Below are 23192 nucleotides of genomic sequence, written 5' to 3'. Positions count from 1 at the left end.
CCTATACCGAATCTTCGGCCGAAACATATATGATTTATTCACCGAAACCGCAGCCGTAACTTCGGTAGAACGCAAGTTAAAGATGTCTCAAGGAGATTCCGGTGCTTCGTTTTCTATGAAGACCACGTGATCACCGATCAGCCGTCATAGAATGACGTGTCGGACGCCTCGACCCGGGCCCGGCCTGTAGGGCTACCGCCAATACCGAAAATCGTCAATTGCGGGGATTTTTCTCTGTCACTCTAATTACGCCATCATTGGAGTAAAAGAGAAAGATCCCCGCAATTTGCGAATTTCGGTTTTCGCGGTAGCCGCTCTGGTCTAACGTGAGTCATCCTTTAAGTCTAAGCACTGCTTGCACTCTCTAAACTGTGTCTTGACGTAGTTCACATTCATAACCAGTTTTGATAAATGACTTAAGCGTAGTGAATACAGAATCTTCTACACTCGGCACCAATGAAAACGGGAAAATTTATATGAAAACTCTATACAAAGTTACCCATTTTCATTGGTGTTGATGTAGTTAGCATTTATCAGAACTCGTATCATTTGCGCGATATAGGATTAGAACTTCACAATGAAAAGATAAATGGATTTGTATGAATGAATGAAAATAGCCATTGATTTCGGTCTCTGAATCATCCATCAATTTAAAGGAATGGGGGGTATTACTACAATGTTCTGCCGCCAAAGTGCAGATATAAGATAGCTAGTAAACCATAAAGTAACTTTTATACCTATACATACTTAAACTAAACACAAGTTTTCACAGATAATAATATGTGATATCGATGCATTAAGATAGTTTGTTAACAAGGGCCTACCCGGAAACTCGAAAATCGAAATTTAGTTATCTGCCTCTTTATCGCTCGAATATGCAAGTGTGATAAAGAGGTTAGATAACGAAATTTCGAATTTCTTGTTTCGCGGTAGGCCGGAGACCCAGATTGTGATGGATTGTGGTAGTACCTAATACGCAGAGTTCCGCGTATAGCTACTATTCCCTATTGAATAAAGAAATTGCATGAAGATCTAAGCTTAATCTAAGAAGAGTTTTCTATCATTCGCGACGAGTGTATTGAAGGGTAAGTATCTACACGGAAAGAACATGTCTACTCTGTATATATCTTTAGGTATTTAAATAAAAGTGAACAAAATCTACCCTCAAATGGTTCCATAAGCCAGTTGAGGGTAGTTGAAAACATTACACGATCAAATAAAGTAGGTTAAAGTCCTGACTTTACGTAACGACCTGTCGTTCAGTGACTGGGCTATTACCGCGAGAATCGAAGTTCACAAATTGCGGGCATTTTTCTCTGTCACTCTAATTACGCCTTCATTGGAGTAAAAGAAAAAGATCCCCGCAATTTGCGAATTGCGGTTTTCGCCGTAGCCCCTCTGAACCAGGCGGTTTTTTATTTGGTTGGTTGACCAGTAAATGTTATAACTACCCAATTGTACAAATTGTTTACTTTTTTTTTAATACCAAAAAATACTGATTATTGTGTAGGTACAGTCACCTGCAATAATATGTTGATCTTCGAAGGCCTCAAAAATATGTGACACGCTTTTATGGCTCTACTAATAAGATCGTGTCAGATATATTTGCGGCCTTCGTTGTGTAACATATTATTGCAGGTGACTGTACACTGTACATTCCTGACCTAGACCGATACGCTTCTATCTGTCCTTTCCCAGCTTTCTGACTGCAGGAAACACGAACTATGGGTTTCTATGTAAAACCCGGAACACACTGAAAAGCAGGGCTTTAGGAAAGATTAAATCCTAAGGTCATCGAGGGTAAGACCGTACCATAGAATAAATAATATAGTACTACAAGGAAAATTCCTACAAAACCGAAGTTTGACAGCGGTTCAGGGTCGAATCATGCTGTCCGTTTCTACAATATGGCACTATCCCTTTCGGATATTTAGGGTTGTCAAAATTCAAGCCATTATCTGTGGTCGTGCACGCAAAGGGACGTCAAGTGGTGCCAACTGGTGGTGGTAATAATTACTTAGGTACTCGGAGCAATGCTGAGCCAAACGGAGCCGAGTTTGCCCGAAGGGAGTTTCGTCACTATGGATTTTTTAGTTCCATTTTATGTATTTAATTTAACTACTATTTCATGTCGCACTATAATAAGCATTTCTGTGATTAATTTCCCAAGATGGGAGAATATTTGGGAGATTTTTATTATTATTTTTGTATCTCCTTTTGGATATCACGGGCCTATAATCCCGGTTTTTTTGATAGGCTTGCGTGGGGACACAGATCCAACACGTAGAGGCCCCTTGGAGAGCTTTAATGTCATGTAGAACGCCTGCTGGAACCCGTTCACAGGCGCAACAATAGACACCCATGAACCGGTCGCAGCAGGCATTGGGACTATTGTAGCAAAAGTGAATAGTATACCGGTCTATGGATTGAAGTTTGGGTGGACAATGAGACAGGGCTATTGTAAAGAGTTCGGACACCTGCCATAACAATGCTAACACACGTTATCGAGGCAGGTGGTGACTTGCCGCCGACTAGATGGGCCCCTGAAACTGCCGTCGCGAAGACGACCAGGAGCAACATCGGTGTGAGCGGCTCAGGGGTGTCGAGAGGTGTGCGCCGCTTTCTACCCAGTGGCTGTTAACAGCCACTGTGCCAACTCGCGTCTTATGCATCTTTCACTTCCACCCCTGGAGCATATAGCTCTAACGACTCCTCTCTGGACGGCCAATGAAGGCAAGCCAGAGCTGAGAGTCCTGCGGGTCCCCTTGGGGTCCACTCCGACCGATGAAGACACGCCGGAGACGGAGACCCTGACCGACTCTCGGGAGCACTCGGGTCCGTGGGGTCGTTACTCCCCAACAGCTCGCCACAAGCTGCCCTGCGGGCTTATTATTATCTTTATTTATTTATCGTCTTAGGTTAGGTATTTTTATAATATGAATATAAAAGTAAAATATAAAAACACTTACAAAACAATAAAAATACATATAAACACATTATAAAAAACCTAACCTAGGGTGCCGCCAGCAGCGGGGCAAGGCCCAAGCTACCGGTGGTCAGGGCTGCAGAGAGAGGAACCGACGTACTATCCGCGCCGTGTCCAAGATCACCGCCTTCTGCATCTGTCCCTTGATCCAACCACCTAGCGAGAGTCTCTCGAGATGTTGGTCGAGACTCTTCGCTATTAAACCGTTCACTGAAACGACTATCGGGACAATGATCGTCGAATCAACATCCCACATGGCGGTTATCTCGTGAGCCAAGTCTAGGTACTTACTGGACTTGTCCTTCTCGGCCTTCACGAGATTCTCATCATGGGGGATGGTGATGTCAACGAGCATGGCCCGACGTTGCGATCGATCTATTATCACAATATCAGGCTTATTGGCTACAATAGTCCTGTCAGTGATGATAGATCGATCCCAATAGAGCGTGGCACGACCATTCTCGAGAACAGGCGCAGGTGAGTACTTGTAGTACGGTACTTCGCAGTCCACAAGGCCATATAGAAGAGCAAGTTGCTGGTGAATAATCCTGGCTACGAGATTATGTCTGTGCAAGTACTCGCCGTTAGCAAGATGAGAACAACCGGAAATGATATGCCTGAGTGACTCTCCGGGACGGCGGCATGCCCGACAAATGTCGACCGTACCGTCCTTCAGGATATATTTCCGATAGTTGTTCGTCATCATCACTTCGTCTGCAATTGCACAGGCAAAACCCTCGGTTTCTCCGAAGAGGTCCCCGAATCGTAACCAGTTCACCGACGCGAGCAGGTCCACATCGGGTCCCGTGAGGGCCTTGTAGAACCGCCCGTGTAGCACCTTACTCTCCCATGCCGCCTTGCGATCCGCAGTACTTAGTACCACAGGTTTGCGCCAGTTCTCGTTTGCCAAGGAAAGCGGCGTGAGGTTCCTATCTACTGCCACCACATCACGATGCATCCCACACTCGTTGTTAAGGAAATAGTTCCTGAGATTGTACACCTCGCGGTTGTGGAGATCCTTGGCGTTTAGGAAGCCTCGGCCTCCACACGGATTATTATTATTTGTATGTCTTTTCCATATCTCGGGACCATGGGGTCCCGGACCTTTGGGAGGCGTACGTGGGGCCGAAGCCAACAGCGCAGAGGCCCTTTAAGACACTTTAATCTAAAAGCAAGGGATACACGTGGCGGATACCATCCCCGAACGCACAATGTGATACATCCGGAGATGGTCCCCGCCAGGTGCAAAGACTATTGCAGTGCAGCACTTTTGTGCTGCGATGGGAACTAAGGTCATGGGCTATAGATTTGAAAGTTGGATGGACTGGATAATGGGCTATGGGAGAGACTAGCGGACACCTGCCGTGACAATCAGTCTCAAAATTGTATCAGACAGGTGGTGACTCGCCAACTCATTGAGTGGGCCCCGCAATGGCCGCACGCACAGTGCGACAACAGGGCAACACTTTGGAGTGGCTGTGAGGTTGTCGAGAGGTGAGTCTGCGGTAGCCAGATCCCGGTAATCCGTTCAAGGGCCGCCGGCGTTATGACATTTTACACTTCCAACCTGGAGCATAGGTCCCGCTCTTGCGACTCCACTCTGGCCGGCCAATCAAGGCAAGCACAGAGGCGAGGGCCAGATGACAGGGCCCTCTGGAATAGGGGTCCGCGGTGTCGCCACTCACCGTCAGCTCGCCACAAGCTGCCCCCGCGGGGTTATTATTATTATTATTAAAGCCTTCCTTATACGAACTGTTAACATTTCATTTAACAATTATAATTTTATGTATGTATATTTCTATATGCATGTTCGTAAGGTCTTTTTGACCTAGGCCTCTTCCGAATCGCCTTTTTCTAATATATTTAAGTATTTGTCCAACATTTTCTTCCATTCTTGTCTATCTATTGCCATTTCTCTCCAGTCTTTTCCTATTGTTTCTATTAGGTCTTTTTCCCATCTTGTTTTTCAAACCAAAAACAAGATTTGGGAGATTTATTTAAAGTTAATTTGTTATCAAAGTTTTAGCAAGTCGCTAGTCATAAATAATTACAATTTGTGTGATGCTCTACAATAAGTTTGAGTGGCCAGCTTTTCTCCTATAAATGCATTCCGTGTGTTCCTAGCTTTATATAAGGCGGGCACGAATCGTGCTGTGAGCGCATGCGCGATGCTAATGTCGCCTCTAATAAGGTTATGGAGAAATTATGAAAGTAATGCTCTATGACTTTGTTAGACTGTTCCTTTGTTATGCTAAAGATTTACTAAAATCAGTATACTAGGTAGTACCTCGTTCCGGCCCGGCCCCGGCCCGGTCTAGCGGGAGTTTACCCGTATAAGCCGATTAAATGATTTGAAAAACGTCTCTTAAAGAGGATGGAACATGCTAAGGAAATGGGATAAGGAATGGAAGTACCCAGTGCCGGATTTAGACATTTGCCGCCCGTAGGCTATGCCGATTTTGCCGCCCCTATCCACCACGCTTATAGCTTTTTAAAGTACTTTCCAATCATAGGCGTTTAATTTAATAGTACAACGTACCATAGTCATATTAAAATGCATATAAGGTGATGTCACTATTCTAGATACAGATTTATATGAGCCGTTTTTGTCAGCCAATGACGATGCGACCTCGTTATATTTGCCTGATCTGATCGGCGATCGGTGGGTACCGCCACAGAATTATTAATAGTACTACCGTACAGAAAGGAAACTTCCTACAAAAACGAAGTTTGACAGCGGTTCAGGGTCCAATCATGCTGTCCCTTTCTAGTATATGGCACTATCCCTTTCGGCTATTTAGGGTTGTCAAAAATCAAGTGATTATATCTTAATTATCTGTGGTCGTGCACGCAAAAGGAAATCAAGTGGTGCCAACCCTAATAATTGCTCGGAGCAATGCTGAGCCGAGCGGAGCCGAGTTTGACCGAAGTCAGGAGTTTCGCACCCCTGGTACCGCTGGGTTTTGGCCATTGATAATCAAGGTGAGGCATTGGCAGTTAGGGGAGTTTGGTCGGGTCTGGCATCGAGTGCTCAAGGGACTATGCTATATAAATGGCTTATATTGATGGGCCACAAATAATGTTCCTAAATAAAAACGCGAGCGCAGCGAGCGCGAAAATTTTCTGAAGAAATAGCGGAATTTTATAGAAAATGGTACATATTTAAGTGTTACTGTCAGTCCTCACTTATGGTGCTCAGACTTGGTCTTTGACGGAAGCTCAAAAGTCCAAACTCGGGGCTTGACAGAGAGCTATGAAGCGCAGCATATTAATTATGAAACTAAGGGATCGCATCCGCAACACCACGCTGCGCTCTAAAACTCAGATAATAGATGTAGCTCGAAAAGCGGCCAAGCTAAAGTGGGACTGGGCTGGTTATGTCTGCCACATGCCGAACAAATTGTGGGCCAAATTAACCACAAAGTGGGTGCCCCACGAGTCAAACCGGGGAACCGGTAGACCTCGTCGGCTATGGCGGGATAACTTGGACTCCTTTTTGAGAGACTGGCCAAATGTAGCTCAAAACCGAAACGAGTGGAAGAAGAGGGGGGAGGTCTTTGCCTAGCTTTATTTGTGGCCCATCAATAATGTGCCTAAATAAAAAAAAAATCGGTAGAAATAGCGCAATTTGATAGAACATGGTATATTTTTAGGATTCCAAGCTTCAAACCGGAATAGGATCACTATGTTGTCCGTCCGGCCGTTTATCTGTCTCAATATAAAGGGTCTTGACATGACAGAGGGCGGCAAAATCGACAAATAGAGCCTGTTATTTAAATTTTACAAATAAATAGAGGAGCGGCAAAATTCTGGTCAACCCTATCTGAACAGCAAATAAAATATTTTTTGACTCAAATTTGCCGCCCCCTAAAATCTGCCGCCCTAGGCTTCAGCCTACTCAGCCTAGTGGTAAATCCGGCACTGGAAGTACCTACTTATTTTAGGTACATAATTGATAATTGAATATTCTCTTCAATTATCAATTATGTACCTAAAATCGAATTAGGGGCTGTCCATAAATTACGTCATCGATTTTTGACCCCCCCCCCCCTATAATTATTTAAAAATCATGCTTCAAATGACCCCATTTCCTCCTACTTCATGGTACCGTCATCCGTTGTCCAGACCCCCCCCCTAATTTGAAATGACGTAATTTATGAATAGCCCCTTAACCGTCATAATATCGTGGTCGCTAATGGGTTAAGATAGGTATCTAGTTGTTTTGTATTCACAGTTAACAAAAATGATACCAAGAAAGTTCCAAACCTTTCATTCATCACGCTCGTTAGACCGTTTAAATATAAATCATAGAATTAACTTTTCAAGTTCACTCATTTGTCTTCCAATCGCCCTAAAACAATTTAACACTTCTCCGACTCAATAATTCTCAGTAATTGCCTAAAATACGACGACCAACCGGACCAACGGAACGGAACAACTATAGAAATACAAAGTTAACTTTGCCGTCAAAAATAGCGCTGTAGTAGCAAGCTAGTACGTCGGAATGGTTGTTCTAAATTTAACCACCCGCATAACTTAAGTTTGCAAGTAATTTTGGGATGCTACCCCACCCGCCGCCATTTTCTAACTTTGTCTGACATTGGAATTCTACTTTTGAAACGAAACGCAAAAGTGCGCCAAGATTGGCAGTTTCGTTTTTTAAATTCGCTCGGCTGGTTGTGAATTAGCGCGTGCTAAATATCTCATTTTGTTTTTTTTTTTTTTACTTTGGCTTAAGTCTGCAGACTGTTCCAAAAGTAATTCGTGATATTTTTTTTAAGTGAATATGGCTGAGAATTTGGCCTGTGTGTTAAAAAGTTTTCACTCTATGTTTATGGGTAAGTAAGTAGTTAGGTACCTATAGTCTGTCAAACAACTTTATCTGTAGAAAAAGGTGTGATATTCAAATTTTCCATGGGACTTTTTTTAAATTTGCGATTTTTTGTACTGACGGAAAGGGCTTGACATATTTATAGTTGGTCAAGCAGATCTTGTCAGTAGAAAAAGGCGGCAAATGAAAAATGTAGGCGCGAAGGGATATCGCCTCATAGAAAATTTGAATTTCGCGTCTTTTTCTATTGACAAGATTTGCTTGACCATCTATAATTTACTATGTTAAAGTATAACGCTACCTACTCTACATTTAATATCCCTCTGATTTAAATAATTTGATGGCTCTGTATGTACTATAAAGCACACGCATATTATGCTTCCATTATGGTAGGTACTTATTTCTTTACAATAAATATAATAAACCGGTAAAAACCCGGGACATATCGATACATGTCCCATCACTAGTTTAGTGTAATCAGAGACGCGCTTAACAAAACAATGAACGCGTTTACTTTTATCGTGGACATGTGTTTTATGTACAGTCGCCAAGTCGCCATCAGATATATCGGAGCGGCCAAGGTGCTCAAAAATATTTGAACACGCACTCGAGCGCCTTGACAATAGAGGCGTGTTCAGATATTTGTGAGCGCCATGGCCGCTCCGATACATCTGATGGTGACTGTACATGTGTACATATACTAGCTCTGGCATCACTAACGATTAAAATTAGAAAGCTTTGTATTTTGTTTGTTTGAAAAATCTCCTTGCCGTGTATGAAAACACTGGAAAGCTAAGAAATAAGTTCTTAATGCCTTTCAAAAATATTAAAAAATTCCACTATTTCCTTAAATCGCAATATATCTGCTTTATTATAAACATCTTAACACCTACTCAAAATGTATGGAATTCGGTTAAAACTGCTTTAAATGCTTCATTTGTCATATTGAATACCATTCATTATTCATTGACAACAAAAATGCTTTTTTAAAGAGACTATCTGTACTGCCCACACCACAGTGCCCGATATTATAGGAGACTCATTTGAACTTTACAATTTCAACTCGATTTGATATTTCACACTGCACACTAGAGATGCCACGAATATTCGGCAACTATTTGGTATTCAGCTACTACACCACTCCGCCGAATACCGAATACCTGTTGCACCTACCTAAAAAGAACAAGTACTTACACAATAAAAATATCCAAAAATCTAGTTGTTAATTACGAAGACCCTTCTTTGAGCATTTGTTGATTACAATATATTTTATTTTTATGGTGGGTCTGATTTGATTGACTTTGTTACAGATGTTACATGTCATTGATTTGTCAGTGTGCAGTCTACACGTTAACGACTATATTCTACATTAAACAAAATATATATGTAACCAAACGGTTTGCTTTGTTGGCGAGTTTTCATAATAATTGTGATTCAAAATGTTCGCATGTCATGCCGAATACTGCCCGAGCGGCTTCGGCCGAGTGAGGGGCCGAATATTCAGTATTCGGCCGAAACCATTATTCGGGGCATCTCTAGTGCACACCGCGCATCAATTTATAAATAACGACCGAGATGCACTACGTGTAATATTAGACGCTTCTGCTTGATAACCATATTAAATCCAGTTGGGATTTTTAGAGACAAAATGTGGGTCCTTCTCGAGTGTTTGACCAATTCAGAACTAGAATTTTGGAAGTGACGTGGTCAAGACACTTGACTCGAGTGAAGAGCGTGACTAGGGAAATAAATGTGACGTCCCACGGATAAAGGTACCTTATGGCGGTTGGCGCTTACGCTATTATTAACGCCGCTCCAATATTATTGCGGCGCTATGCAACGTAAGCGTACTTTTTGTCGCGGAACGTCACAAATGAGTTTGAATGATGGTTAACTAATGGGGTTGGTCGGTCGAAGCATTTTACAAATGGCGTCAGCTATAATTCCTGTCTGTCCTAAGAAAAGTGTCAAATTCATGTTTTTTTTGTTTTTTTTGGGGAATTTTATGGACTGGATGCCAGCTCTTTAAAGGATGACTCATGTTAGACCGGGCCGTGTCCGTGCCGGAGCTTCCGGCGCATCGTTTTCTATGGAAAGCATCACGTGATCGCCTGTCATGTCATAGACAAGTAAGCGCCGGAACCTCCGGCCCGGACACGGCCCGGTCTAACGTGAGTCATCCTTAAGACAAATCACACAACAATACAATACAATCACACAATACAATCAGACAATAGAGTCTGTGCGAAAAGAGACGAGTCGTAGAATGTACGTGGACCCAATATATTTCACGAGCACGACTCTTCTCTTTCCGAACAGTCTCTACCGTTAGGCAAACATAAAATTTTGCATGACTGCACAAGATTACGTAAAATTACACTAAGCAACACTATTAAATAGGTGCACAAGTATAATAAAACTAGGTCCCTCCTGTTTCCTCTCCTGTAGTCGCGGGCCACGTGTGCAGGATATTGTGACTGCGCTTTTATTGTGCGCTCGCGCTGGCGGTAGTGATGTGCCTAATCATCGTTTATCGGTATTTAAACCGATTTTTAGTATGTTGTCGTTTTGTCTTCTCGTAAGATTGCGACGTTCTTATCTTATTAAACCTAAAATATTTAAATATGTTCTAAAAATCTTCCCATGTGTTACGCAGACGTATGGAATTTTAGAAACCCAACGGAATTTTTTTTTGTGGCATTGCGATATCGTGTTTTGTTTTGCCCAGAATTAGGAGTTCGTGAAACTTACCAAATTTTATTAAAATAAGACGAAAAAGAATCGAAATAAAATCGGCCAATTTCTTATTTTAAGCAAAATTTTAATATTGTATATGAGAAAGTTTGTATGTTTGGATATAACGAGTAAGAATAAAATGGATAAATACTTTTCATCTCGAATAATCTACGTCTCTTTCAATTTAGAAATCCAGTTAAAACTTGCATGTCAAACGATAAGTAGTTTTACAAGTGGCGCCTCACCCATCCAATAAACATAACGATGCCATGCTCATAAACTCCCTGATTAAACCCATAAAACTGTCGTAGCATCGACATCGATAGACCGTAGTGACGTAAACCGTTATCGACCTACAAAAGTTATCGATAAATCGTCAAGACGTATGGCCCCGTGCAATATGATGTGTGAGGTCATTGTACCAGGAACGGTTAGCTTAGAAGCAAAAGGGCGTAAAGGTGTGTGAGCTCGTATGATTTTATTATGTTTTTCATTGAGTTGCAACTGTAGTGCCAACATACAGATGATTGGGTTTACTTTTTAATTTAGTTCTGGCTCTGACGTAGTTCGTTAGAGCTCTTAGAGACTTTACAAGTTCAACTTTGCTTGTTGCTTGGTCTGTTTTGAAATCTTGGCAAGTTTATTTTTAGTTTAGTTGAAATGAATGACGTACCTACCTAATATCAGTGATGCGATGTGTTGCAAAAAAAAACGACAAAAAATCACGTTTGTTGTATAGGAGCTTGAATATTTATTATATTCTGTTTAGTATTTGTTGTTATAGCGGCAACAGAAAAACATCATCTGAGATTTCAACTGTTTAGCTATCACGGGTTCATGAGATACAGCCTAGTGACAGACAGACGGATAGCGGAGTCTTAGTAATAGGGTCCCGTTTTTACCCTTTGGGTACGGAACCCTTAAAGTAATTAAGAATCAGCGTAGCAGTTTATTCTTAGGTAGCCTCTTAATGAGTGAGTCATAGTTGACCGTGTTGTAACTATGTCAAACATTAAAGATAGTATGAGTGCTTTCATAATATGTATGTGCAGGTCCTGTTCTGAGAAAATACTTACTTGAAGTTAGAAGTAGGGTAAAATAATCGATTGTAAAACACCTGACTTTCTTACAAATATATGTTTCATAGACTACTCTGCTTATGCAGATTTACAAACAATATATATACAGTAGTATGTATTACTAAAATAATTTAATAACTAGCTTAAATCTAAAATAGGCCAAAATATATTATATCAAATATAATTATCATTGAAATCAGCAAAACATCTTGCAGTTTACGACTGCAAAGAAAAATAAATATACAATTTAAAAAAAAGTAGATTTTATTCAAATTTTAAATAGAAATATTTTAAAAAACCTGTTGTATCTTTAACATTCCAAGACATTCGGAAAAGGAGTCACATCTGAAATTAATTAACAGTCAACGCCTAGCCAAGGCTAAACAATAAATAAACAATACGCCGTGACCTCTTAATAACTGTTGGCTAATCGATAATGAATTGAACTTAGAGGTCGAATACATATTACATCCTACGCTTTGCGAAGAAGACTGACGTTTATAATGTGTAATTTATCTCTGCTCATAATTTCTAGCTTTTAGAGCCTTCGCAGATATATTAGGAAGCCAAACCACGATGATATTCGTTGACAGACGTGCGCGTGCGGCGTTGTAATATACAGATCTTTATGAGAGACGGTACACCGCTTGCGTGACTTGTGCGTGTGCGGCTCCAACATTTTAGCGCATACGCACGTCACGCACACGCAAGCCGGTGTGCACAGGCCTTTAAATAATGTATGGAAATATACTTGGTCAAGCAGATCTTGTCAGTAGAAAAAGGCGGCAAATTTGAAAAATGTAGGTGCGAAGGGATAGCGTCTCATAGAAAATTTGAATTTCGCGCCTTTTTCTAGTGACCATCTATAGTCACATGACTCTTCGTAGCATCTGTAATCTCGATATTTTTTCTTTTTGATTGGTTTTTGTCGACGTAAACTATTACTGTCATCTTGGTTATAGATTCCATTATTTACTATCCCAATTACAAGTATAAGTTTATAATAAACAGCTTTACAAATAAACTCTATCTAGCTATAAAAGCGGTTAACCATGAATTCTTGCAATTTATAATTCATTCAGAAACACGTCATAGTTATCTGCCAATTTACATTTGCATCTAACCGTTAGTTCTTTACTTGTTCTATTTCCCTATTACAGAGAAATAAGGCTCAATATCGTACGCGAATGTAATTCACTTACCGCAAATGGTGTAGCCGTTTAATTGGTAGTATTTTGTTTGTGATTCACCAGCCAGTTACGTTTAGACCAGCGACAGTGTCACATCACTATTATTGTTCTTTTTAAATTTATGTTTTTTTTTTACTTTTTTAAACCAAATGTGGCGTGCATTTTGAGACATACAGCTTGTGATGGTAACTGTGACAAGTGTTGTGTTAAGTTTGATCAATTTGAATAAAAGTGTTGTTTATTACTTTATTAGTGAAGTGTTTAGAAGTTTTTAAATGATGTTAACGGTGAGTAGCGTGATTCATTAGTAGGAAGATTTTGTTGGAAATATACAGTTAAAAGACGTACGTAATTCGTTTATGTACAAATGTGTGTAAGTAAAGTATCCTTAAATTCCTTAACGGTTTTTTTAAAGAAGAGGAGAGCGCTAGTGGGAAAACCTACGATTCAAGTATTTCAATACCTACCTGCCTGAATTATTATATGTCTTATTATGTCTTTGAATATTATTGTTTTATATGTCCTTGAATACCTTTGGAATTTGTGTTCACTATACTATATTGTTCTTTAGTTCATAAAAAGGTGGTAGAGCCAGAACTCATAAAATGACCAACGGTAGCTGTTAAAAAGGCAATTAAGTAGTTTAGTAAATTACTGGTTCTTATCACTATCTTTATCTTTAGAGGTAGTGCTTAGTTTATCTTTTTAGTACAATTCTGTTGTTAAAAAATGGTAATTAATACCTGTACTAACGTCACGTTAAAATTGGTTTTTATTGTCTATTGTTTTTGTTACCTACATAGTAAATCGGTACAAAGGAGTACTTATAGCTTTTAAAGGAATCGATTCTAGTCAGTGTGTGACGTGTTTTGTTTACCTATTGTTTAATAGTAACTATGACACCATAGAGTCGACGGTGACTGTAAGAAATGGTAAAAAATCGTAACAAAAAACAGTAGGTATAGGTATACCTAATTTATTTTAAACATAAACATCAACACACAACAATGTTTTTGTACTTTTTGTTGTTTTGTGTAACGTAAGGTAGAAAAATAATGGATTTAATTTTTTTATCGATTAAAAGACAAAAAAAGGGGAAAAAGTTTTAAAAAGCTGTATCATATCATATTATCATATCACAACAAACGACGGGCAAGTTCATTTTATACCTAACAGTAGTTTCTTTAGCCATATCATAGAAATGAAATTACATACATTTTACAAGTCTTACGTACAGTCAAGTGTAAAAATATGGGTGCACACATCGTATCAAAAATATGTCCCATAGCTCTTATGTCAGCGAATTTTTTTTGTTGTTCTAACATAACTTACCCAATAAACAAATTTACAGCTTTGAAATTTCGCCAAACTGCGGAACAGTTTGTTGGCGAATAAAAACACTCGTTTCTTAACCTAATTAATTATGGGACATATTATTTTTAAGCACTCATATTTTTACCGGTGTGAAGTTAGCAGCCAAAGTTAGCAGCCGCCGATAACCCAACCAAATTAAGAAGTCAAAATTTTTAATGTAAAAAATATCATAGAAAACCACTAAAAGAGCACCTGATACATGTAATTACAAAGTAAACAGACCGAACAAGACTACAAGTGATGAAAAACTAAAATATGTACATTTTCGTCACAGAACTCATGCTGTCTGTAATATCGCCTAATAAAACGGCAAGCTAGCTCTAGAGGTTTTTAAAACCGGTTCCATGCAGCATGCAGCAAAAGCTGCTGGGATCTATAAGTGATACTCGACCATAAACTTGGAGAAAAGGGGAGACCAAGGCAAACTGAACCCAAAATATTCTAAATAGTTGCAGTATTCAAAGATTTTTAGCATGAAGGACGGCAAGCAAGGGAATTTCGACCTAAGTGACAGATAGCTACTGTCATAACCTACAAACGATTGTGCGTCGCAAGTTGATACTCGATCGATAAGACTAGTCAATTAACAGAAAATTATAAATTTAAGATTTTCTTACTTAAATGGCTGATGAGAGCTACAAGTGCTGAAACGGCCAGCAAGAGATTTTTGAAACCTGAACTATACAGCTAGATAATCATGCTAAAGAACTGCTGAGAGCTTTAAGTGATACTCGACCGCAAACATTGTGAAAAGGGGATACCAAAGCGAAATGTACCCAAAATATTCTGAAAAGTTGCAGTTTTCAAAGATTTTTACCATGAAGGACGGCAAGCAAGGGATTTTCGACCTATGTGACAGATAGCTACTGTCATAACCTACAAATGATTGTGCATCGCAAATTGATACTCGATCGATAAGACTAGTAAATTTACAGAAATTTATAAAATTCAGATTTTCTTACTTAAGTGGCTGATGAGAGCTACAAGTGCTGAAACGGCCAGCAAGAGATTTTTGAAACATGAACTATACAGCTAGATAATCACGCTAAAGAACTGCTGAGAGCTTTAAGTGATACTCGACCGTAAACATTGTGAAAAGGGGGTACCAAAGCGAAATGTACCCAAAATATTCTAAAAAGTTGCAGTTTTCAAAGATTTGTAGCATGAAGGACGGCAGGCAAGGGATTTTCGACCTATGTGACAGATAGCTACTGTCATAACCTACAAAAGAATTTACACCGCAAGTTGATACTCAATCGATAAGACTAGTCAATTAACAGAAAATTATAAAATTAAGATTTTCTTACTTAAGTGGCTGATGAGAGCTACAAGTGCTGAAACGGCCAGCAAGAGATTTTTGAAACCTGAACTATACAGCTAGATAATCATGCTAAAAAACTGCTGAGAGCTTTATGTGATACTCTACCGCAAAGAGTGTGAAAAGGGGATACCAAAGCGAAATGTACCCAAAATATTCTGAAAAGTTGCAGTTTTCAAAGATTTGTAGGATGAAGGACGGCAAGCAAGGGATTTTCGACCTATGTGACAGATAGCTACTGTCATAACCTACAAACGATTGTGCGTCGCAAGTTGATACTCGATCGTTAAGACTAGTGAATTAACAGAAAATTATAAAATTAAGATTTTCTTACTTAAGTGGCTGCTGAGAGCTACAAGTGCTGAAACGGTCAGCAAGAGATTTTTGAAACCTGAACTATACAGCTAAATAATCATGCTAAAGAACTGCTGAGAGCTTTATGTGATACTCTACCGCAAACAGTGTGAAAAGGGGATACTAAAGCGAAATGTACCCAAAATATTCTGAAAAGTTGCAGTTTTCAAAGATTTTTACCATGAAGGACGGCAAGCAAGGGATTTTCGACATATGTGACAGATAGCTACTGTCATAACCTACAAACGATTGTGCGTCGCAAGTTGATACTCGATCGATAAGACTAGTCAATTAACAGAAAATTATAAAATTAAGATTTTCTTACTTAAGTGGCTGCTGAGAGCTACAAGTGCTGAAACGGTCAGCAAGAGATTTTTGAAACCTGAACTATACAGCTAAATAATCATGCTAAAGAACTGCTGAGAGCTTTATGTGATACTCTACCGCAAAGAGTGTGAAAAGGGGATACCAAAGCGAAATGTACCCAAAATATTCTGAAAAGTTGCAGTTTTCAAAGATTTGTAGGATGAAGGACGGCAAGCAAGGGATTTTCGACCTATGTGACAGATAGCTACTGTCATAACCTACAAACGATTGTGCGTCGCAAGTTGATACTCGATCGTTAAGACTAGTGAATTAACAGAAAATTATAAAATTAAGATTTTCTTACTTAAGTGGCTGCTGAGAGCTACAAGTGCTGAAACGGTCAGCAAGAGATTTTTGAAACCTGAACTATACAGCTAAATAATCATGCTAAAGAACTGCTGAGAGCTTTATGTGATACTCTACCGCAAACAGTGTGAAAAGGGGATACTAAAGCGAAATGTACCCAAAATATTCTGAAAAGTTGCAGTTTTCAAAGATTTTTACCATGAAGGACGGCAAGCAAGGGATTTTCGACCTATGTGACAGATAGCTACTGTCATAACCTACAAATGATTGTGCATCGCAAATTGATACTCGATCGATAAGACTAGTAAATTTACAGAAATTTATAAAATTCAGATTTTCTTACTTAAGTGGCTGCTGAGAGCTACAAGTGCTGAAACGGTCAGCAAGAGATTTTTGAAACCTGAACTATACAGCTAAATAATCATGCTAAAGAACTGCTGAGAGCTTTATGTGATACTCTACCGCAAACAGTGTGAAAAGGGGATACCAAAGCGAAATGTACCCAAAATATTCTGAAAAGTTGCAGTTTTCAAAGATTTTTACCATAAAGGACGGCAAGCAAGGGATTTTCGACCTATGTGACAGATAGCTACTGTCATAACCTACAAACGATTGTGCGTCGCAAGTTGATACTTGATCGATAAGACTAGTCAATTAACAGAAAATTATAAAATTAAGATTTTCTTACTTAAGTGGCTGCTGAGAGCTACAAGTGCTGAAACGGCCAGCAAGAGATTTTTGAAACATGAACTATACAGCTAGATAATCACGCTAAAGTACTGCTGAGAGCTTTAAGTGATACTCGACCGCAAACATTGTGAAAAGGGGATACCAAAGCGAAATGTACCCAAAATATTCTGAAAAGTTGCAGTTTTCAAAGATTTTTACCATGAAGGACGGCAAGCAAGGGATTTTCGACCTATGTGACAGATAGCTACTGTCATAACCTACAAACGATTGTGCGTCGCAAGTTGATACTCGATCGATAAGACTAGTCAATTAACAGAAAATTATAAAATTAAGATTTTCTTACTTAAGTGGCTGCTGAGAGCTACAAGTGCTGAAACGGCCAGCAAGAGATTTTTGAAACCTGAACTATACAGCTAGATAATCATGCTAAATAACTGCTGAGAGCTTTATGTGATACTCGACCGCAAACATTGTGAAAAGGGGATACCAAAGCGAAATGTACCCAATATATTCTGAAAAGTTGCAGTTTTCAAAGATTTTTACCATGAAGGACGGCAAGCAAGGGATTTTCGACCTATGTGACAGATAGCTACTGTCATAACCTACAAATGATTGTGCATCGCAAATTGATACTCGATCGATAAGACTAGTAAATTAACAGAAAATTATAAAATTAAGATTTTCTTACTTAAGTGGCTGATGAGAGCTACAATTGCTGAAACGGCCAGCAAGAGATTTTTGAAACCTGAACTATACAGCTAGATAATCATGCTAAAGAACTGCTGAGAGCTTTATGTGATACTCTACCGCAAACAGTGTGAAAAGGGGATACCAAAGCGAAATGTACCCAAAATATTCTGAAAACTTGCAGTTTTCAAAGATTTTTACCATGAAGGACGGCAAGCAAGGGATTTTCGACCTATGTGACAGATAGCTACTGTCATAACCTACAAACGATTGTGCGTCGCAAGTTGATACTCGATCGATAAGACTAGTCAATTAACAGAAAATTATAAAATTAAGATTTTCTTACTTAAGTGGCTGCTGAGAGCTACAAGTGCTGAAACGGCCAGCATGAGATTTTTGAAACCTGAACTATACAGCTAGATAATCATGCTTAATAACTGCTGAGAGCTTTAAGTGATACTCGACCGCAAACATTGTGAAAAGGGGATACCAAAGCGAAATGTACCCAAAATATTCTGAAAAGTTGCAGTTTTCAAAGATTTTTACCATGAAGGACGGCAAGCAAGGGATTTTCGACCTATGTGACAGATAGCTACTGTCATAAACTACAAACGATTGTGCGTCGCAAGTTGATACTCGATCGATAAGACTAGTCAATTAACAGAAAATTATAAAATTAAGATTTTCTTACTTAAGTGGCTGATGAGAGCTACAAGTGCTGAAACGGCCAGCAAGAGATTTTTGAAACCTGAACTATACAGCTAGATAACTATGCTAAAGAACTGCTGAGAGCTTTATGTGATACTCTACCGCAAACAGTGTGAAAAGGGGATACCAAAGCGAAATGTACCCAAAATATTCTGAAAAGTTACAGTTTTCAAAGATTTTTACCATGAAGGACGGCAAGCAAGGGATTTTCGACCTATGTGACAGATAGCTACTGTCATAACCTACAAACGATTGTGCGTCGCAAGTTGATACTCGATCGATAAGACTAGTCAATTAACAGAAAATTATAAAATTAAGATTTTCTTAATTAAGTGGCTGCTGAGAGCTACAAGTGCTGAAACGGCCAGCAAGAGATTTTTGAAACCTGAACTATACAGCTAGATAATCATGCTAAATAACTGCTGATAGCTTTAAGTGATACTCGACCGTAAACATTATGAAAAGGGGATACCAAAGCGAAATGTACCCAAAATATTCTGAAAAGTTGCAGTTTTCAAAGATTTTTACCATGAAGGACGGCAAGCAAGGGATTTTCGACCTATGTGACAGATAGCTACTGTCATAACCTACAAACGATTGTGCGTCGCAAGTTGATACTCGATCGATAAGACTAGTCAATTAACAGAAAATTATAAAATTAAGATTTTCTTACTTAAGTGGCTGCTGAGAGCTACAAGTGCTGAAACGGCCAGCATGAGATTTTTGAAACCTGAACTATACAGCTAGATAATCAAGCTTAATAACTGCTGAGAGCTTTAAGTGATACTCGACCGCAAACATTGTGAAAAGGGGATACCAAAGCGAAATGTACCCAAAATATTCTGAAAAGTTGCAGTTTTCAAAGATTTTTACCATGAAGGACGGCAAGCAAGGGATTTTCGGCCTATGTGACAGATAGCTACTGTCATAAACTACAAACGATTGTGCGTCGCAAGTTGATACTCGATCGATAAGACTAGTCAATTAACAGAAAATTATAAAATTAAGATTTTCTTACTTAAGTGGCTGCTGAGAGCTACAAGTGCTGAAACGGCCAGCATGAGATTTTTGAAACCTGAACTATACAGCTAGATAATCATGCTTAATAACTGCTGAGAGCTTTAAGTGATACTCGACCGCAAACATTGTGAAAAGGGGATACCAAAGCGAAATGTACCCAAAATATTCTGAAAAGTTGCAGTTTTCAAAGATTTTTACCATGAAGGACGGCAAGCAAGGGATTTTCGGCCTATGTGACAGATAGCTACTGTCATAAACTACAAACGATTGTGCGTCGCAAGTTGATACTCGATCGATAAGACTAGTCAATTAACAGAAAATTATAAAATTAAGATTTTCTTACTTAAGTGGCTGCTGAGAGCTACAAGTGCTGAAACGGCCAGCATGAGATTTTTGAAACCTGAACTATACAGCTAGATAATCATGCTTAATAACTGCTGAGAGCTTTAAGTGATACTCGACCGCAAACATTGTGAAAAGGGGATACCAAAGCGAAATGTACCCAAAATATTCTGAAAAGTTGCAGTTTTCAAAGATTTTTACCATGAAGGACGGCAAGCAAGGGATTTTCGACCTATGTGACAGATAGCTACTGTCATAAACTACAAACGATTGTGCGTCGCAAGTTGATACTCGATCGATAAGACTAGTCAATTAACAGAAAATTATAAAATTAAGATTTTCTTACTTAAGTGGCTGATGAGAGCTACAAGTGCTGAAACGGCCAGCAAGAGATTTTTGAAACCTGAACTATACAGCTAGATAACTATGCTAAAGAACTGCTGAGAGCTTTATGTGATACTCTACCGCAAACAGTGTGAAAAGGGGATACCAAAGCGAAATATACCCAAAATATTCTGAAAAGTTACAGTTTTCAAAGATTTTTACCATGAAGGACGGCAAGCAAGGGATTTTCGACCTATGTGACAGATAGCTACTGTCATAACCTACAAACGATTGTGCGTCGCAAGTTGATACTCGATCGATAAGACTAGTCAATTAACAGAAAATTATAAAATTAAGGTTTTCTTACTTAAGTGGCTGCTGAGAGCTACAAGTGCTGAAACGGCCAGCAAGAGATTTTTGAAACCTGAACTATACAGCTAGATAATCATACTTAATAACTGCTGAGAGCTTTAAGTGATACTCGACCGCAAACATTGTGAAAAGGGGATACCAAAGCGAAATGTACCCAAAATATTCTGAAAAGTTGCAGTTTTCAAAGATTTTTACCATGAAGGACGGCAAGCAAGGGATTTTCGACCTATGTGACAGATAGCTACTGTCATAAACTACAAACGATTGTGCGTCGCAAGTTGATACTCGATCGATAAGACTAGTCAATTAACAGAAATTTATAAAATTCAGATTTTCATACTTAAGTGGCTGATGAAAGCTACAAGTGCTGAAACGGCCTGCAAGAGATTTTTGAAACATGAACTATACAGCTAGATAATCACGCTAAAGTACTGCTGAGAGCTTTAAGTGATACTCGACCGCAAACATTGTGAAAAGGGGATACCAAAGCGAAATGTACCCAAAATATTCTGAAAAGTTGCAGTTTTCAAAGATTTTTACCATGAAGGACGGCAAGCAAGGGATTTTCGACCTATGTGACAGATAGCTACTGTCATAACCTACAAAGGATTGTGCGTCGCAAGTTGATACTCGATCGATAAGACTAGTCAATTAACAGAAAATTATAAAATTAAGATTTTCTTACTTAAGTGGCTGCTGAGAGCTACAAGTGCTGAAACGGCCAGCATGAGATTTTTGAAACCTGAACTATACAGTTAGATAATCATGCTAAATAACTGCTGAGAGCTTTAAGTGATACTCGACCGCAAACATTGTGAAAAGGGGATACCAAAGCGAAATGTACCCAAAATATTCTGAAAAGTTGCAGTTTTCAAAGATTTTTACCATGAAGGACGGCAAGCAAGGGATTTTCGACCTATGTGACAGATAGCTACTGTCATAACCTACAAACGATTGTGCGTCGCAAGTTGATACTCGATCGATAAGACTAGTCAAATAACAGAAAATTATAAAATTAAGATTTTCTTACTTAAGTGGCTGATGAGAGCTACAAGTGCTGAAACGGCCAGCAAGAGATTTTTGAAACCTGAACTATACAGCTAGATAATCATGCTAAATAACTGCTGAGAGCTTTAAGTGATACTCGACCGCAAACATTGTGAAAAGGGGATACCAAAGCGAAATGTACCCAATATATTCTGAAAAGTCAAATAACAGAAAATTATAAAATTAAGATTTTCTTACTTAAGTGGCTGATGAGAGCTTCAAGTGCTGAAACGGCCAGCAAGAGATTTTTGAAACCTGAACTATACAGCTAGATAATCATGCTAAAAACTGCTGAGAGCTTTATGTGATACTCGACCGCAAACAGTGTGAAAAGGGGATACCAAAGCGAAATGTACCCAAAATATTCTGAAAACTTGCAGTTTTCAAAGATTTTTACCATGAAGGACGGCAAGCAAGGGATTTTCGACCTATGTGACAGATAGCTACTGTCATAACCTACAAAGGATTGTGCGTCGCAAGTTGATACTCGATCGATAAGACTAGTCAATTAACAGAAAATTATAAAATTAAGATTTTCTTACTTAAGTGGCTGCTGAGCGCTACAAGTGCTGAAACGGCCAGCATGAGATTTTTGAAACCTGAACTATACAGCTAGATAATCATGCTAAATAACTGCTGAGAGCTTTAAGTGATACTCGACCGCAAACATTGTGAAAAGGGGATACCAAAGCGAAATGTACCCAAAATATTCTGAAAAGTTGCAGTTTTCAAAGATTTTTACCATGAAGGACGGCAAGCAAGGGATTTTCGACCTATGTGACAGATAGCTACTGTCATAACCTACAAACGATTGTGCGTCGCAAGTTGATACTCGATCGATAAGACTAGTCAAATAACAGAAAATTATAAAATTAAGATTTTCTTACTTAAGTGGCTGATGAGAGCTACAAGTGCTGAAACGGCCAGCAAGAGATTTTTGAAACCTGAACTATACAGCTAGATAATCATGCTAAATAACTGCTGAGAGCTTTAAGTGATACTCGACCGCAAACATTGTGAAAAGGGGATACCAAAGCGAAATGTACCCAATATATTCTGAAAAGTCAAATAACAGAAAATTATAAAATTAAGATTTTCTTACTTAAGTGGCTGATGAGAGCTTCAAGTGCTGAAACGGCCAGCAAGAGATTTTTGAAACCTGAACTATACAGCTAGATAATCATGCTAAAAACTGCTGAGAGCTTTATGTGATACTCGACCGCAAACAGTGTGAAAAGGGGATACCAAAGCGAAATGTACCCAAAATATTCTGAAAACTTGCAGTTTTCAAAGATTTTTACCATGAAGGACGGCAAGCAAGGGATTTTCGACCTATGTGACAGATAGCTACTGTCATAACCTACAAAGGATTGTGCGTCGCAAGTTGATACTCGATCGATAAGACTAGTCAATTAACAGAAAATTATAAAATTAAGATTTTCTTACTTAAGTGGCTGCTGAG

The 23192-nt window shown here is 39.1% G+C and overlaps 1 protein-coding gene across 3 annotated transcripts in view; it reads left to right on the top strand.

Moving 5' to 3' along the window:
* The window catches only part of LOC134675838 (uncharacterized), a 180227-nt gene that overhangs the window by 68599 nt on the left and 88436 nt on the right, over positions 1–23192 (top strand). Inside the window, exon 1 of one of the 3 annotated variants that reach the window (XM_063534132.1) lies at positions 12783–13109. The exons of the other annotated variants lie outside the window; for them this stretch is intronic. The gene's annotated coding sequence lies outside the window, so the exon portion shown is untranslated. Of the gene's footprint in view, positions 1–12782; positions 13110–23192 lie in introns of those variants that run through there. 3 annotated transcript variants of the gene reach the window in all.

Source organism: Cydia fagiglandana, chromosome 23 (genome assembly GCF_963556715.1).
Source record: "Cydia fagiglandana chromosome 23, ilCydFagi1.1, whole genome shotgun sequence".
Classification (NCBI taxonomy): domain Eukaryota; kingdom Metazoa; phylum Arthropoda; class Insecta; order Lepidoptera; family Tortricidae; genus Cydia; species Cydia fagiglandana.
This window is presented reverse-complemented; position numbering and strand designations above follow the sequence as displayed.